The sequence below is a fragment of the Erinaceus europaeus genome, chromosome 1 (genome assembly GCF_950295315.1).
Source record: "Erinaceus europaeus chromosome 1, mEriEur2.1, whole genome shotgun sequence".
Lineage (NCBI taxonomy): Eukaryota > Metazoa > Chordata > Mammalia > Eulipotyphla > Erinaceidae > Erinaceus > Erinaceus europaeus.
In genome coordinates, this window is record NC_080162.1 from 104,137,842 (window position 1) to 104,154,114 (window position 16,273).

General features: G+C 38.3%; 1 protein-coding gene across 5 annotated transcripts in view; it reads left to right on the forward strand.

Moving 5' to 3' along the window:
* Nucleotides 1–16,273, forward strand: part of LGI1 (leucine rich glioma inactivated 1) — a 40,192-nt gene that overhangs the window by 1,262 nt on the left and 22,657 nt on the right. The gene's annotated exons all lie outside the window — the stretch shown is intronic.

Below are 16,273 nucleotides of genomic sequence, written 5' to 3' on the forward strand. Positions count from 1 at the left end.
TTACTTTCATTTCTGACTTGGGAACTTTGGCTATTTTGCCCTGGAGTTTCTGAATTAGTCAGTACAGAACCCAACATAGCATATGCACTCAAGATGTCTCTGGTGAGCTGAGGCAGGCTGCTACTCTGTCTCAGTTACCATGGAAGGGGGTGGGGAGAGGGGGTCTGGGTTCTTTCTAGGTAATTTCTTAAAATATTATTTCTCAAGATATTGTTTTCTAATATCTTTTCTAGTGTGTAACTAGTCCCCTTGCGAGGAAGAAAATTTTAACATTTTTAAATCTAGTGCAAGGGCTTAGTCTTTGCTGTTTTGAGTTGGTCACAAGGGAACCACATATTCAGGCTTTGTCTGAAAATAGTGAAAACATAATATTTGACTAAGAAATCAGATGTCTGCACAGGCATGATGTAACCTATATAATTTGTTTTGACATGTAATATTTACCAATTGGAGTGTTAGTTCTTAGAGCAGGACCGCATGGGGGTGGAGAGGTCCCCCAGAACTCAGGTGTCAGGTAACACACTGGGGTCTTAGTTACAGGATTCCAGGAGGGAGATAGCCAATTGTCAATGAGCTGAGCTTGGTGATTTTAACAGCATGCTGCAGGACCCAAGTTTTGGGTGTTTTTGGTTTTGTTTTTGTTTGTTTGTTTTCTTAAATAATTAGTCATTTTGATTGTTTGAGGTTCTATATAAGAAGGCAAGCAGCTTAGATCTGAAATTGGAGAGAACTTCTTATAAATTTTACCTTACCATTTACTAGAAACTAGACCTGCAGTCATGTGCAAATGACAAATTCTCTCAGAGCCTCAGTCTCCCCATCTGTAAAATGGGAGTGAAGACCCTTTGAAGGGTTGCTCTCAGTGGTAAGATTTAAGTGGGGGGGGGGAGAAAGCTTGGCATAGGGTATGATAAGTGGCTTCACCTAAAAAAAAAAAAGGCAAGGGTTAAAGTTTTTTCATAAAACTGAACTGAAAATTATGCAACCTATTGCTTTGTCTACATGAATCCTAAGTGTTTTGCATATTACACTGAATTCATAAGGCCTGTCAGGTATTTCTGATGTTATGTAATAATCTCAGCTAGTGCTCTTCTACTAGCTAACATCTTTGGGTGAGTAACAATTGAGTAGTAACAATTCAGGATATTTTTGATGGCTTTGTTTGTTTGACTAATATTTAATGATGTGTTTGGGGCAAGTGTTAGCATATCAACAATTTCTTTTAAATCAAGTTTTTAACACATAAATGGCAATGTCTCTAATAGTGGACTCCTTCCAGAGGATAACACTTTGTTATATTAGAGAAATTATGCTTGTGCTATTCTTTTGTTAAATGAATCATTGATTTCTTTCTTCTCCTTCTCCTCCTCCTCCTTCTCTTCCTTCTCCTTCTCCTCCTCCTCCTCTTCCTCCTCCTTCTTCTTTTTTTTCTTCTTCTTCTAATAAAGCATCCTCATTTGAGTCTAAGTACTCCTATTCTCCCAGGATACTTAAATAGATTCGTTCTTAAAATTCAAGAAGTGTCAGTCAACACACACCAGTCATTTTGCCCACACTAGAAAGACTCATCACTCGCTGTGACAAAGTCTGGACTGATCAACATAATCAGTTAGCACAACTCCACTTTGTTTTTTCTGGGTGGCAAGCACAGATGCTGGACAATGTTATAGAAATAGTTACCGGCTGCTGCAGGGTAATATGATTACATGTATTTAGAATCACAGAGAGAAGCCAAGGACCCGGTTTTTAAATAGCTCACAGCCAGTGTGGGCCATGCCCCTGTGGCCCATGCTCCAAGTTCCTATGGAACATTCCAGTCCTTATTTCAAAAAGCAGTTCAGGTTTCAGAAATAACAAAAGGGAGAGTAATTCTTGACCTGCATGTCCTTGGTTAACTCACATTGGTTAACCTCAACAAGGCAGATCTGTGCCAAGGATAATCTGATGCAGAGTTTTCAGAAGTCAAAGTTCATCCCTGATTCCTGGATCCCATTTCCTAAAGATTGTGCTCTCTCCATTCTCCCTGCCCAGTGTTCTCTGTTTCCTCTTGTCCTCAGGAAAGGGTCTCATAAATTCGCTTTCACTGATAAGAAATTAAATGATAAATTTTCAAATATTAATTGTACCATAATCATAACACTGATTGTTCACAGACACATTTTTCTATGAGATAGGACTGTCCAAGCCCCTACCTTCCCGCCCCCCCCCCCCAACAAACAAGCAACATGGACTGCTCATCCCCTTGTAGGACATGAAAATCGAAACCTGAATTTGTGTTTGCATGACTTTTGCCACCAGATCAGACCCGGTTCACACCCCTCATTGCTTGGGGTTTGCAATTATTTCTAATGGTATTTATGACTACGGCTTACCAAAGTGACCTATTATAGTCTACAAAGAGACAAACTTCAGAATCAATTCTGCTGATTAATGTACAAAGGCAATGCTTTCTTGCTTGTGAAAAGGGAGACTGAGATACCACATTCCCATCACCCATCCTAACAATTTGATATTCATTATGGCTCCAAATGTTTTGTCAGACCTACAGAAGGCATGAAGAAAAGCGCTTTTTCAAATGTCACCAGTGCTGAGGAAAACAGATGGCATTCTTCCAGAATATAGCATTTTGGGGGTTCCTGGTAGGCCATGGCTGGCAATTGTGTTGGAAAATAAGGGGGAGGGGGAGGCCCACACTCCATAGAAAAGAGAAAACCTAATAAAATCATCCAGTAAAGATCCATGAGACCACCTGTGCAGCATGTTTTTAAAAGTATTTCATTTATGATTTTTAACAACAAAGCCTTTCCCAAGCAAGAGCTATTTCATTCATGTTTTTCTATAGGACTGGTTACGAAAAATATAACCAATGAGAATAATTATTCATTCTAGTTTTCACTTAGTGGTAGGGAGTGGCGCTTGTAATGAAAGCAATTTACAGAAATGTGTTTTCACACATCACAGCTCTATTCTTACAACCACACAGTGAAATTCCCAATGACATAGGTTCATTACAGAAGTGGAATTAAAATCTAAGAATATAAAATGTGTTCATAATTGCTATTTGTTTCCATAATTTTTCAATGAAGTAAACTTCAAGATTTAGAGCTTTCAAAATTTAAAACTAAATCTTTTTTTTGTTTGTTTACTGGTCTCTGTCCATCTTTTTTCTTTATTGTGGATTAATGTTTTACATTCGACAGTAAATACAATAGTTTGCACATGCATAGCATTTTTCAGTTTTCCACATAACAATACAACCCCCACTAGGTCCTCTGTCATCCTTCTTGGGACTGTACTCTTACACCCCCCCCCCAACCCCAGAGTCTCTTACTTTGGTGCAATACACCAACTCCAGTTTTTGTTAAAACTAAATCTTAAGAGAGTTATTTTTTTCACATGGACTACATTCAACCATGACTTTAGTATCATGCTGGAAAAAAAAACACAAACCTATTTCAGTGTGACCAGAAAATAATTTCTGTTTTCTTTTTATTATTCCATTTAATAATCTACAATTACTTCACAAGTACATAGTTCATAAGAAATATAAATCTAAAAGAAGTATAAGCCTTTTATAATGCAAGTGGCACAACCAATATAAATAATATTCATCTTTAGTAAGGGTTTATTATTTTGCTCTTGACAATGTTACTTGTCCAGAAAAAAATATCTGCAACCTATGTCACTGTTGCCCTTTTTTCCTCTTTATATTACAAGTGTAAAAAGTTAGCAGCCTTCAGTGACTACTCAAGCCAGGCCTAACAGTTAAGAAAGCATCTAGAGGAATTATTGGTTGACTATGAATGAACATGTGTTGCTTTGTACCCGGCTGATACTTCTACAATAGACTGAGAAATTAAAAAGTGACAGCTGTGATATTAAAATGGGGGACCCTTGCTGAGCAGGCAGTGTGACAGTTATCTAAGAACACAGGTCTTTAAAAAAACAAAACAAAACAAAACACAGGTGTTGTGGGCAAACAAGCATGGGTTCAAGCTCCAATCACACTTCTTGCTAGTTCTGTGATTTGAGGCAAACAATTGAGATGTGAACAAATCTAATACCTATTGTACTGGATTACAGTAAGGATTAAGTGAGACAATACAAGTAATATGCCTGGCATAGTCCCTGTAGCTCAGTAAACATTAGCTTTTACTATAGTTTTGATAATCACTTTAATTTGTACAACCATAACATCAGATTAGCATCAGATGGTGTAATATGGAGTAGCTTATTATCCTAGCTATAAAATTTTGTCATTCTATACACAGGTCTGTATCAAAACCTGCTGAGAAATCTTTCTTTCACAAACTTCTCCCAAGAACTGTGAAGTATTTGCCTTTCTAGGGGTTGAAGGAAAGAAGGGAAGCATGATCCCTCTCACTTCTTCCTCATGAACACAACAATTGGCTCTATTTTTTGTAAAACGTGTCAGACTTTTGTTTTAATGAATTAATATTGAGAAGTGAAAAATATATTTGAGTGTTCTAGCAAAAATATATTTGAGTTAAGTTGTTAGTTTAAAATAAGGCATTAAAATTTTAAGATACTTATATACCCACAAAGTAAAAAACCTATATTGATTATAAAAAGAAAAACAAACAGAAGCAGAGGCCAGGCAGTGGAATACCTTGTTGAGTGCATACATTACAGTACACAAGTGCTCAGATTCAAGTCCCTAGTCCCCACCTGCAGGGAGAAAGCTTCATCAGTGGTGAAGCAGGGCTGCAGGTGTCTTTCAGTTTCTCTCCCTATCGCCCCCTCTCAATTATCTCTGTCTCTGTCCAAGAATAAATAAATAAATAAATAACCATACCTGATAAAAATATCAAAGCAAAGCAAGTTCAAAGATATCAAAACACAAGACTCCAGAATTAGAAACAAGAAACAACACTCTTCAAAACAGCTAAAAAACAATTTTTTGTTTGTCATCACTTGGACTTCACTGCTCAAGCCAACTGTTCAGACATAAAAGCAGAGACAGATATAGAAAGACAGAGAGGGGGCCAGGCGGTGGCGCACCTGGTTAAGCACTCACATTACAATGTGCAAGGACCCGAGTTCAAGCCACCTGCAGGGGGAAAGCTTCACAAGTGGTGAAGCAGGCCTGCAGGTGTCTCTCTGCCTCTATCTCCCCCTCTCCTCTCCATTTCTCTCTATGTCTATCCAATAATAAATAAATAAATATCTTTGAAAAAGAAAAAGAAAAAAAGAAAGACAGGGAGAGAGATACCACAGCAGCAAAATTTCCTTCGTAGTGAGGTAAAGGCCATGCTAAAAACAGGGTTGTGTCCATGACAAAGCAAACACACTATCCAGGTGAGCTATTTTGCCAGTCAACTAGAAAATAGCTGACAAAGTGACAATTATAAAATATCTTAACCTATCAACAAATATTTCAAATGTAAATGGATTCAACATTCCAATTAAAATAGTTGACAGTGACCAGCATTCATATACATAATTTTATATCAAAATGGAAAGAACCCTGAACTAAATGTCAAGAAACACGGATTTTGAAATTCAGCTCAGCCACTAGTGGATCTTGGATTGGTCACAAAGATCTTTGAGTCTCAAATTTTATATGTATAAAATGCCAGAGGTAGATTAAATTACGCTTCTTAAACTCAAATGTCAATGAGATTTAGGATGACAATGTAAATGAAGGTTATAGTTGGATATGTGACTATAAAGAGTGGTAGTGACTGGGGTAAAGTAGAAAATATAAATCTTACTTAAAATGATATCTTCAGCTCCAACTGATTGTGGTACATTAGAAAAAAAAAGTGGTTCATGAAGATGGGACCATATTTTTCTAATTTTCAGAGGAAAGCAGAACTATGAAAGCAGACTTTTAAGCACGGTAAAGATCAGACAATAATTTGACATTTTGAGATTATCAAATTTAATTGGCTAAAGTCCTATCCTACTTTCATAATATTACTGTGTTCTATTATATTCACTATACAGTTATTTTAATTAATATAATGTCGAAAATGGTCTTGTTAAAGATATTGATGAAATTTATTGTGTGAGTTCTAACAAATTAGCAAAGTAAAATTGTTAGTGGAAAGAATCTCATAATATGGGACTGGCTATTAAAAAGTCACTATTAGAAAACCATTCCTTATTTCCTAAGCAGATCCACTGGGACCTTACCAGGATCTCACCCATGATGGCTGATGACAAAACAAAGCTTCAGTATCATTCCATGGGGCAAACATTAGAGAGGAATTGTTGGGCCCACTTACATGGCAAGATTACAGGTAGTCTGCCTATCTAAAATGTGATTAAAAAGCAACACACTTTAATAAGTAGACTAGAATTTACATGTACAAAGAATCCTTTACTTGAAAATTATTTCTTGTGGGAGGTCATAGATTCTTCACAACTGTGTTCCCATGGCTAAACATTTCTCAATGCTTCTTTAAAAAATTTTTTTTAAAGATTATCTTTATTTATTTACTAGATAAAGTCAAAAAATGAGAGGGGGAGGGAGAGATAGAGAGGAAGAGAGACAGAGATACCTGCATCTCTGCTTCATCACTTGTGAAGCTTTCCTCCTGCAGGTAGGGATGGGGCCTTGAACCCAGGTCCTGGCACACTGTAGTGTATGCGTTCAACCAGGTATACCACTGCCAGGCCCCACTTTTTTTTTTTTTTTTTTTTAATACCAGAGCCCTGCTCAGCTCTGGCTTAATGGTGGTGCAGGGGATTGAACCTGGGTTGGAGCCTCAGGCATGAGAGTCTGTTTGCATAGCCATTATGCTATCTACCCCCGGCCTTCAGTGCTTCTTTAAGAATTGCTTTCACAGAAGCCAGACCTTCCACCTTCTGCACCCCACAATGATCTTGGGTCCATACTCCCAGAGGAATAAAGAATAGAGACGCTATCAAGGGAGGAGATTGGATATGGAGTTCTGGGGGTGGGCATCATGTGGAAAATGTTCCCCTTTTATCCTATAGTCTTGTCGATATTTCCATTTTATAAGTAAAAAAAATTTTAAAAAGAATTGCTTTCACTACTATTTATAAGCCATGCAATAGAACCAGGCAGTATTTCATTAGGGAACATTGACCACTTTTGTATTTCCTGATGCTAAGCACCTTATACATCCTCTTTTTACTTTTATTATCACAATAAAATAATGGTGTCATTTTTTTTATAAGGAGAGCATTTAGTCTCTGTTTTGCAGGGGCAGCATTAAGTCCTAGAAAGCCTAAGTACCTGCTTCAATTATCACAGTCCACTAGGTGACAGAGCGAGGGCTTAAAACCACATCCTCACTTTTAAACACCTCTATTTACTTCCTCTTGAAGTTGAAGCATCAAGCCTGACTTTGCATGGCTTTGTTTCCAAATCAAATCCCCTCTCAAAGGATCAACCTTTGCCATTAACAAGGGTATTCAGTGGAATGTGTCCTGATTTCTGGGGACAGTTACTGAAAAGGAATTTCAAAAGTTCTTTGAAAGAGTGGCAGCATTGCTGGCAAGAACATTTAGTTCCCTTTGGATTCAACTCTCATTTGTCTGTGTAAAACTGTTGTCTCCTTCCTTGATATAGGAAGGAGAGGAAGAGCAAAGGAGAGAGACAACAAGAAAGAGCAAATGAGAATGGACTTACTTACTTTAAAGTTATGCTTTAGGTTAATGTTTTCTGAATGTATGCCTTGTGGAGCAGTTGTCCCCCCCTCCCAAAAAAAAAGGTTCTGTACTTAGATAAATTGGGGACAGGGCACATTCTATTGTGGCTTGGATAGTCACAATGCATCTTAGCATAGATCAGCCTCTGGAATTACTTTACATTGCTGTACTTTTCTTAGTACCCTATAGGATATTAGTCATATGCATCAGACTTTGGATATCAATGTCTTTGGTATTAATTTTATTAGCCTGATTTTTTTTCTCCAGGGTTATTGCTGGGGCTTGGTGCCTGCACTATGAATCCACTGCTCCTGGAGGCCATTTTTCCCCCCATTTTGTTGCCCTTGTTGTAGTTGTTATTGTTGTTGTAGCTGTTGTTGTTGGATATTCAGAGAGAAGTCGAGAGAGGAGGGGAAGACAGAGAGGAGGAGAGAAAGATAGATACATGCAGACCTGCTTCACCGCTTGTTAAGCGACCCCCCTGCAGGTGGGAAGCCGGGGTCCAAGATGGATCCTTGAATTTTGCACCATGTGAACTTAATCCGCTGCTCTACCGGCCAGCCCCATAGCCTTATTATTTATACCTCTCATTATTTTAGAGTTACTTGACAGCAGAGTTTAGACAGATAGAATCTCACCTTAAATGACACATTAAGTCTTCTATGTCCATTTTTTTACATCTTACTGGGAGGAATAATGGTTTAAAGGACAGATGTAGACACATGGGTACAACTTCTCACTTTACTTTTTAAAATTTTATTGTACTGTGTTTACCTATTAATTGGGTAGAGACAGCCAGAAATCAAGCAGCAAGGGGAAGAAAGAGAGACACCGATAGCACTGCTTCACCATTCATAAAGCTTTCCTCCTGAAGGTAGGAGCTGGGGGCTTAAACCCCCGTTGGTGCACATTGTAACATGTGAGCTCAACCAGATGCACCACCACTCACCTGGCCCCCAGCTTCTCATGATAGATATCTGTACATCACTCTTACCACCACCTTTCTTTACCTTTTATTAAAAAAAAAAAGTTGGGAGTTGGACAGTAGCACAGCAGGTTAAGCACACTTGGCACAAAGCCCAAGGACCAACATAAGGTTCCTGGTTTGATCCCTCGGCTACCTACCTGCAGGGGAGTCACTTCACAAGCAGTGAAGCAGGTCTGCAGGTGTCTATCTTTCTCTCTCTCTCTCTGTCTTCCCCTCCTCTCTCTGTTTCTCTCTGTCCTATCCAACAATGACATCAATAACAACAATAATAACTACAACAACAAAACAACAAGGGAAACAAAAGGGAATAGATAAATAAATATTAAAAATAAAGTTAAAAAAATCTATGTCCATGTAAGGACATAGTATGTATATGTTAGTGCATATTTATTGAGTATGATATCTGAGGAGTCTCACTGCCAGGCTCTTCCCATGGTCAAGCCACATGGCAAACACCACTTTTAAAAAAATTTTTTTATTTAAGAAAGGATTAATTAACAAAACCATAGGGTAGGAGGGGTACAATTCCATACAATTCCCACCACCCAATCTCCATTTCCCACCCCCTCCCCTGATAGCTTTCCCATTCTCTATCCCTCTGGGAGCATGGACCCAGGACAAACACCACTTTAAAAAAAAATTTTTTTTTATTTATAAAAAGGAAATATTGACTAAACCATAAGATAAGAGGGGTACAACTTCACACAACTCCCATCACCAGAACTCTGTATCCCATCCCCTCCCCTGATAGCTTTCCTATTCTTTGACCCTCTGGAAGTATGGACCCAAGGTCATTGTGCGGTGCAGAAGGTTGAAGGTCTGGCTTCTATAATTGCTTCCCCTCTGACAACATGGGCAATCCATACTCCCAGCTTGCCTCTCTTTCCCTACTGGGGTGGGGCTCTGGGGAAACAGAGCTCCAGGACACATTGATGGGGTTGTCTGTTCAGGGAAGTCTGGCTACATCCTGCTAGCAACTGGAACCTGTTGGTTGAAAAGAGAGTTAACATATAAAGCCAAACAAATTGTTGGACAATCATGGACCTAAAGGCTGGAATAGTGCAGATGAAGTGTTGGGGGTCCTCCATTTTGTAGACAGCTAGTAGGCATATTTTAGTTATATTCCAAAGGGCCTGTGGCTATGCTAGTTTTTTCTTTTTCCCCTGAGCCTGAAATCTGATATGCAGGTGGATCCAAGTTATTGTCTGAGGAGATGATGCCATGGCTGGAAAGGGACCAGAAAGCTGGATCAGGGGAGAGAGTAGCTCCCAAATATGAGAAAGGGGTATAAATATTATTGACTGTAAACCCCATTGATTTGATGTGATCTGTGACCCATAATCAGCTTAGGAGCCTGTGTGACCTCTGTATCCCTATAGATCTGAGCTCATGTTCTGTGGTCATGAGTAGAAACATTCCAGGCTGCCCCAATATCGACCCATCTTCCTCAGGTGTAGCATAGAGTATATTGTCCATCCTCCCTTTGGAGGATGGACGATTCTCTACCATTGTTGATCCAAGTTGAGGGCAAGGTCCTATGGGGGTCCACAAAGGGGTCTATTGTGTTGTTCTTGATGGTAATGACCGGTGACAATGGAGAGATTTATTCGAGGTCTAGACCCATCATGTCTGTTTGGGAATCTCAGGACTCCCCGATTAGGGCCCCAGCTGATGGGGGCAAACCCCACTTCTTTGGAAACCTCCCAGTGAAGACTCCATTTTGGGGAGAAAGTAGGTTACCTATCACTTAGAGCCCAGTCACTAGGATAAAGACATCTGAGCTTAACTTTATACTACTGGGGCTGGGCAGCCTTAAACCTGGTTCAGTGCCTGCATTACCATGCACAAAGGCCCAGGCTAAAGCTTCCAGCCCCCACCTGTAGTGGGTAAGTTTCACAAATGGTGAGGCGATGCAGGATTGCAGGTTTCTTTCCCAATTCACCTTAGTGTTTCAGGATCAAGGATGTACAGACTGAATTTATAAACAAATTGAGGAGGGTAGACAATTAACTATGCCAGCTCCTAGGAAGGAAAACTTGAGTATCTTGGCACAATACTCCCAAAGAAATTCCTGCTGATCTAACACCTGCATTTTTTAAAATGTTTTTTTATTCCCTTTTGTTGCCCTTTTTTTTTTATTGTTGTAGTTATTATTGTTGTTGTTATTGATGTCATTGATGTTGGATAGGACAGAAAGAAATGGAGAGAGGAGGGGAAGACAGAGAGGGAGAGAGAAAGATAGACACCACCTGTAGAATTGCTTCACCACTTGTGAACTGACTCCCCCCTCCCCCCTGCCGCAGTTGGGGAGCTGGGAGCTTGAACTGGGATCCTTATGCCGGTCCTTGAGCTTTGCACCACCTGCACTTAACCTGCTGCACTATCGCCTGACTCCCACACCTGCATTTTTATATTGGTTATGCTGCTTTATTATGTGATGCTGGGTAAATCAATTAGTTTCTGCAGGTCTCAAGTTTCCCTCATCTGTTTAAAGAAGAATCAAATTGCACTTATTTTTGGAGTGCTCTTCTAGTAGATTCATGTGGTGCAAAAGTAAGGCAACTCCCTATCCATTCAAATTGCCCAGGTGGTGTTCTACTCAAGGAATTGTAGAGCTACCTTGAAATTGTTTTCCAGAGGCTGGAAAATTGTTCAGTATTAGAGACTTGAATATGTAAGATCCCAGTTTCAATCCCTGGTGCTGCGTATGCCAGAAATGAGTAGTGCTCTAGTCTCTCATAACGATAAGTCTTTTTAAAAATAAAACATTTATCAAGAGTGCATTTCAAAAATAGCTATGAAATAATGTGGTCATGTGTGGTAATTTCTATTTCAGTGCTTTTCTATATTAAGATTATATTTTTAAATATTCAAATGTAAATTATTCACATGTGCACTTAGAATTAAAATGTGTGCACTTAACTAGAGTGAATCATCAACCCACTGTTAACATTCAACCAGTACAGTTCTTTGGGATTAAGAAGAATATTGGTTAAAAATCAGAAGGTTCAAATCATTTAAGCAAAGCCAGTTCTAAATAATTGGTGAAGCCCTCCAATTGTGCCCCCAAATCTTCTAAGAGCTGCCATCTGTATATCAGACTCTCTAATTTACATCTATATGCATATATATAAAATAGACACACGTGTACTTGGAAGTGTGTACACATGTGTTTATACATTCTACCAATTGCTGCTCAATTCCTTTTTTTTTTTTTGTCTTTTAATTTATTTATTATTTGGTAGACAGAGAGAAACTGAGAGGGGAGGGAAGAGGTGATAGAGAGGAAAGAGACAGAAAAACACCTGCAACACTGCTTCACCATTCGTGAAGTTTTACCCCTGCAAGTGGGGAGCAGGGGCTTGAATCCAGGTCCTTGTGTACTGTAAGGTGTGCACTTAACCAGGTACACAACCACCTGGCCCCAATTCCCAACTGTCTAGGACAGGTGACAAATTCATTGGACCTTGGTTTCCCTGGTAGAAAAATGATGGTGTTTTACGAGACTCAGTAGCTCTTGAAACCGGCTTTTTGTGTCTATGCTGTAGCTAATCTTTAGTAGAAGCACTGAACATGTTCATATACATTATCTCATGTAATTCTTAGAACCTTCCAGAAAGTCTTTTTGTTATTGTCATTACACTTTCACAGATTATAAAACAGATTCATCTAATGCATTTTATATTGTTAATATATATATATGGTTGTCAGAAAAGTCATGATGTCGTTTTACATAGGAAAACGTTTTACATAGAAAGCCAGATTTTATCTTCTCCATTCAGAATGAACTTCTCAGAGACTGAGGGTGAGGGATATGATAGAGCCTCCTAAATTATCTATCCTCCACAGCAAAGAAAATCTCCTTTTAGGAGCCGGGTGGTGGTGCGCCAGTCTCAACCCACATATTGCCATATGCAAGGACCTGGGCTCAAGACCCCACTCTCCACCTGCAGGCAGAAAACTTAAGGAGCAATGTTGTAGGTGTCTTTCTCTTTCCCAGCCCCCCCCCCCAATTTCTCTTTGCCTTATCAAATAAAAGGAGAAAAAAGGAATAACTGTTCACAGGGAACAGTGAATTCATAATACAGACACCAAGTCCCAGTAATAACCCTGGTGTCAACTGAGAGAGAGAGAGAGAGAGAGAGAGAGAGAGAGAGAGAGAATAGAATCTCCTCCAGCTGGAAAATAATATGCAAACTAGTACTGGGCCAATGACAGTTCTGGTGGTAGTGAATCCAGGGCTTTGAAGCCTCAGGCATGAAAGTCTCTTCTGCATAATCATTATGCTAACTTTCCTGCTCTGTGAAACTAAAAAAATCATAAAATAAATAAAATAAAATAAAATAAAAGTAATAAACTACCATAGGCCTGTTCTTCTAAATACTTATTGAAATAAAGTATGCCAGTGTGAAAGATTACTAACTGTCCAAATTAACTGGATAATTTATACAGTCATATTTCTAAAAACTTTGATTTTAAATCAGAAAGAATAAAGATATTTGAATTTATTCAGAATGACTAAACATCTTGAGAAAAATCAAAAGAACATAATAAATAGACATATAAAATAATAAATTAAGAAGTAGTGGGAATAACAAATCCAAAATTTGTCCATTGGAAAATAAATAGCAGCCATTTTGAGGAAGCAATACTTGTAAATAAGGAAGGTGCTAGTTTTACAACAAAAGGCTCCGGGTAAATATTTAAACAAGAAGCAAGGCAATGCCTCACTTCACATTACACTTAAAAGTATCAAAAGGATTAAAAATTCAAATTAAAAAACTAGGGAGAAAAAAGATAATATTTCAACATCTCATTGATTTCTTGATAGAAGATAGCAATTTTAAGAATAAAAGCAAAGAGCTATACGTTGTAATCTTAGAATCGTGTAACCCACTGTAAATCACAAGTAAAAATGAAAAAATTAAATAGAATAAAAGCAAAGAAAGAATGCACAATAAAAACTGACATATTTTGTTTAAAATGTAAAAAAAAAGTGTGTTAAAATCCTAAAAGATAAATTTTAATTAGAAGGGAAAATACAGCATCAAATAAGAGAGGGAAAAGATTGTAATGTTCTTAATAAGCAGCACTTAACAAAAGTGGTCAAAGAATATGATTTATTAGAAAAGAAAAATTATATTAAATATTGGTAAGTATGTGGCAAAATAGGAATTTCTACATTGAGCTGAATATTCTATTGGAGCAAATTAAAACTGTATCTAATCCAGTTAAGCTACTTTTAGAAATATATCCTAAGGAGCTGGGCAGTGGCACACCTAGTTGAGCATACATGCTACAGTGCACAAGGACCCAGGTTCATGTCCCCAGTCCCCACCTATAGAAGAAAGCTTAACAGGTGGTGAAACTGTGCTGTGAGTCTCTCTCTCTCTCTCTCTCTCTCTCCTCCCTAGGGATATTGCTGGGGCTTGCTGCGGGCACTATGAATCCACTGCTCCTGGAGGCCATTTTTTCCATTTTATTGAATAGGAAAGAAAGATATTAGGAGAGGAGGGGGAGATAGAGAAGGAAAGAGAAATACAGACACTTGAAGACCTCCTTTGCTGCTTGTGAAGTGTGTCCCCCCTCCCCCCTGCAGGTGGGGAGCTGGGGCTCAAACCCAGATCCTTGTGGTGATCCTTGCTCATAGTACTATGTGTGCTTAACCGAGTGTACCACCAGCCGGCCCCTCTCTCTCCTTCTCTATCTCCTCCTTCCGTCTTGATTTCTGTCTCTATCCAATAAATGAATAAACAGATAAATAAATATATTCTAAGTCTAACCTAAGGTAATAATTAGATATAGAAAAATATTTGTATATAAATATGGTTAAGATAGAGATTATAATAATGAAAATCAGAATCAGCAGTAAAATTGTTAAATTATGATACATATATCGACACAAAAAAACTTACTCATGTGTTTAAATCAACTTTTTGACAATTTATCCTCATTGTTCATGATTACATGAAAAAGTCATAAAACAATATAAATTATCCCAATTATATAAAGATGTGTACATAATTTATGTATTGTATATATGCATATTAATATCTTCAAAAAGTACAATACCATGATATTTATCTTCATTTTTTTCCCACATTTTATGGGGGAGGAAGTGATGGTTTATAGTGTATTTGTTGACACATAGGCACAATTTTTTATCTCTCCAAGAAAAGGGTCTGCAAAACACTCTCACCATTCTTTGGATAGTAATTACTATGATCTTTATTTTTTTCTTTAAACTTTTCTGTGTTTTCTAAAACTTTTATTTTGAGTACATAGATTTTATAAGCAGAAGACACCAAACTACATTCAAATTTTAAAGATCCTTTACTTTAAAAACTATAGGATGACATGATCTTAATGTGGCATTGAGACTAGTTAAATTATTAATTCAATTAAAAAGGGGATTGTAATTTAATTAGATTTTTTCAGTCCTTGTTTACTGAGCAGTATTATTATGGCTACCTGCCAGAATGTAGGTGTTCAGTCTTTATATAATCACATATGGAAGGCTCCCTGTTGTATAGAAAGATAACTGGACTAGGAGCCTTGTGTCTCATGACCTTGAACAATTTTGTGAGGGGATTAAAGCTTTGCAGTACTGTCATTGTTGTATGAGTGCAATTTCATTATGCACCAGGACCCCACAGTTCTCTTCCACCCCTTCCTCCCCCTCCTTTTCCCAAGCCCTTTGCTTTGATGCAATACATCTAACCCAGTCCACGTTTCATTTGGTGAACATCAACAACAGCAGCAACAACAAAAAATTAACAGCCCTCTAGACCTTAATTTTCTCTTGTCAAACAGATATTAACCTGCTGAATCATTTTCATGAAGTTGTTTCAAAGATGAAATGAAATAATACAGCAGCTTCTATGAACTATAGACCACTCTAAAAGCAACAAATTTCAGCTTAAAATGAGTTAGCACCAGCCTGGAATTGATCAGTCCATCTTCCTTCCTTCCTTCCTTCCTTCCTTCCTTCCTTCCTTCCTTCCTTCCTTCCTTCCTCCCTCCCTCCCTCCCTCCCTCCCTTCCTCCCTCCCTTTCTTCCTTCCTTCCTTCCTTCCTTCCTTCCTTCCTTCCTTCCTTCCTTCCTTCCTTCCTTCCTTCCTTCCTTCCTTCCTTTATTTCTTCCTTTATATACAGTCTTTCTTTTTATCTTTATTTACTTATTGGATAGAGACAGCCGGAAATTGAGAAGAAGTGTGATATAGAGAGAGATAGAGACAGAGAGACACCTGAAGCCCTGCTTCACCACTTTTGAAGTTTACCCCCTGCAGGTGGGAGCCAGGGCCTTGAGCCCGGGCCCTTGGGCACTGTAATGTGTGTGCTTAACCAGGTGCGCCACCACCTGGCCCTTATGTACAGTCTTTCTAATGCTTCTTCTTGGAAAGGAAACATACAGTAGCTTGGTTACAGAAGGAAAAATTCCTCTCCACTCCTAATAAATACATTATATTATATACAATATAATATATATTATATAATATATATTATATAATGCGTGTGTGTGTGTGTATGTGTGTGTGTGTATGTGTGTGTGTGTGTGTGTAGTCCCTGTCTTTACTGAATTTATGAGACTAATGGCTAAGAGACAAATGCACAACCAGTAGGTTAAGGCACATCCCTATG